This window comes from Callospermophilus lateralis, chromosome 3, assembly GCF_048772815.1.
Source record: "Callospermophilus lateralis isolate mCalLat2 chromosome 3, mCalLat2.hap1, whole genome shotgun sequence".
NCBI lineage: Eukaryota > Metazoa > Chordata > Mammalia > Rodentia > Sciuridae > Callospermophilus > Callospermophilus lateralis.
In genome coordinates this window covers 3,644,132-3,647,216 of record NC_135307.1, presented here as the reverse complement: position 1 = coordinate 3,647,216, position 3,085 = coordinate 3,644,132, and positions in this window count along the sequence as shown.

Here is a 3,085-nt window from a genome sequence, read left to right as displayed (position 1 = left end):
TGTCTGTTTTCTGAGTCTTGAATTTCACCAATTTAGGATAGTCTTGAATTTCACCAATACAATTTAACAGTGTACAAATGTTAATAAAACTCACTTGAAAAAAGTGACTCAGTGATGGGAATATATTTGGAAGCTGGTGGCGGCCAAGTGAAGCATCCACTGGCTGCAGTGTTACTACCTGACCTGTGAGTTAGTAGCGCGTCATTGAGTGTGCAGGGCCCGGGCCCTGACTATAGCATGGTTATCTTGAAACATGAGCAGGTGAGGCAGTCTGTCCAAGAGACTAGCGATGACAGAGAAATGCCCTCGAGCTTTCCTGCCCTGTCTTAGCTTCCATCCTCACAGTCTGGTGAGGAGAATTGCTAGGTACCTGTAAGGGTAGAGGGGGACACAGTGTTTGTTGTGACTGTGGGACTCTTGGATGACGTATGTTAAGGTTTGGGTCTGGAGTGACCCCCAGCTGATGGTGCTGTTTTTTTTTGTTTTTTTTTGTTTTGTTTTGTTTTTTTAGAGAGTGAGAGAGGAGAGAGAGAGAGAGAGAGAGAGAATTTTTTAATATTTATTTTTTAGTTATCGGCGGACACAACATCTTTGTTTGTACGTGGTGCTGAGAATCGAACCCGGGCCGCATGCATGCCAGGCGAGCGTGCTACCACTTGAACCACATCCCCAGCCCTGATGGTGCTGTTGAGAGAAGGTAGGTCACTGGAGGTGTGCCCTTCAAGGGGCTCTTGGGGCCCACCCCTTCCTCTCTGCTACCTGGCCAGCATAGGGTGAGCAGCTTTGCTCCACCACGTGCTCCTTGCCATGATGCTTTGCCTGACCACAGGTAAAGGAAATGGAGCCCAGCCGGCCATGGATGAAGCCCTGAAGCCAAAATAAACCTTCCTTCCTCCGGTAGTTCCTTTTGTCACAGCAATAGGAAGCTGGCTAGCACACTCCTGGGGAGTGCTTCTGCTGAAGGTCCTCTCAGACCCTGAGTGGTCTGCCTGGTGCAAAGACAGTACAGTCATGAGCAAATGGGCTGTGCCCTTCAGCTCCGCTGGTGGCTGGCGGCTGGCGGCTGGCGGCCAGGGCAAATGTTCATATGGTGCAAGGACTGTTGTAACATAGCTTATCTCATCGCCAGCTCACTTCCCTAAGGTCCACAGGGATCCTGGGTCTTTCTTCCTGGGGTTTCCAGGAAGAAAGGTCAAAGAGCTCTGGTCAGAGGTGGGCAGGGAGTGTCAGGACTAGAGTTCTCTGGGGTTTGAACCAAGGCTTGGTGGCTGCTAGGCAAGCACTGTACCACTGAGTTACACTCCCAATCTGAATTGCCCGTCCTCACAGTGAGCAAAGCCCCAAAATAGTGTCAATCCCAGGGACCACCTGCAGAGACACTGGCTTCCAACCAATGGGTGACTGGTGGGTAGAGCCAGTCCCCATCCAGTGGCAGTGGCTGCAAGCACAGAGTGGGAAGCAGGGCTGTGGGCCAAGCAGAACTCTCACTTGTGCCCTCTGGAGCCCCTCAGATCTCAGGCCAAGAGTGCTGTATTCAAGGGTGGCTCACAAGTGAGCCAGAGACAAGCACAGCTGTGTGAAGACAAAGCTAAATTGCTAAGTGCCTCGTTAAGTTGCTGAGGCTAGCATTGAACTTGCATTTCTCTTGCCTCAGCCTCCTGAGCCACAGGGATTAGAGGTGTGTGCCACCGCACCCAGCTCAGAAGTCTCCATTCTGTACAGACCCTGTGCATCTCCTGCACTTGTCATCCAACATGAGCCATGTGGTAAATTGGGGTCCAGCACTGGCAGAATAGTTCCGGCTGAAGACCTGAGAGTAGTAGTCGCAGTTACCTGAGTGGTGTTCTGTCTTTGGTGCCAAGAGGTTCGACTTGATTCTTGGTGTTCAGTGTGCTGCTGGATTTTAAGTGCTGTATGCAAAGTGTCAAGAAATGCTTCACTGTGCTACCTTTTTGGATTCTTCAACCTTTTTAATTATTTATTTATTTTTTATGGTACTACAGATAGAAGCCAGGGCCTTGGGCTTGCTGGGCTGGTGCAGAACCACCAAGCTGCCCCCAGCCCTTCAGTGGGATTTTATCGTCACTTTACATGTTTGCCCTTGAGATCATGAGGACAAAATTTAACCAGTAATTTACCATGGCAGTGCTTCGTGGCAGTGCTTTTTAAAAAATAAAAAGTACAGTCTTTTTTATTTTTTTTCTGTCAGTATTGGGGATTGAACCCAGGACTTGGTGCTGCTAGGCAAACACTGTACCACTGAGATATATTCCCAACCTGGATTTTTAAACATTTAAGATTAAATGGCACACCTGTAATCCCAGCAGCTCAGGAGGCTGAGGCAGGAGGATCACAAATTAAAAGCCAGCCTCAGCAACAGTGAGGCACTAAGCAACTCAATGAGACCCTGTCTCTAAAGTAAAAGTCCAAAATAGGACTGGGGATGTGGCTCAGTGATTGAATGCCCCTGAGTTCAATTCCCAGTACAAAAAAAAAAAAAGGATTAAATGAAGACAGCAGGGGATGGTAGAGTGGTTGGTGGTGCTTGCCTGTACACATAAGACCCTGGGTTTGATCCCTAGTTCCAAAAAAAAAAAAAGTTAATGACTTCAGGTCATAAATAAATGTAGCTAAATTGTAGTTGAGGTTACTTTGATTCTAAAATTTTTACTCTTTAATTTTTTTTTTTTTTTTTGGTTAAGATTATTCTGTCACAGCCAGAATAGTTCAAATAAAGTGTTTCTGAGAATTTTTTCACTTTGGTACTGGGGATTGAATCCGGAGGCTCTTCACCACTGAGCCATATATCCCTAGCCCTTTTTATTTATTTAAAAAAATATATTTTTTTATTTACTTATTATTGTAAAAAAAATATTTTTAGGGACTGGGGATGTGGCTCAAGCGGTAGCGCACTCGCCTGGCATGTGTGGGGCGCTGAGTTCAATCCTCAGCACCACATAAAAATAAAATAAAGATGTTGTATCCACCAAAAACTAAAAAAATAAATATTGAAAAAATTCTCTCTCTCTCTCTCTTTATGGACTTTTTAATTTATTTTTATGCAGTGCTGAGAATCAAACCCAGT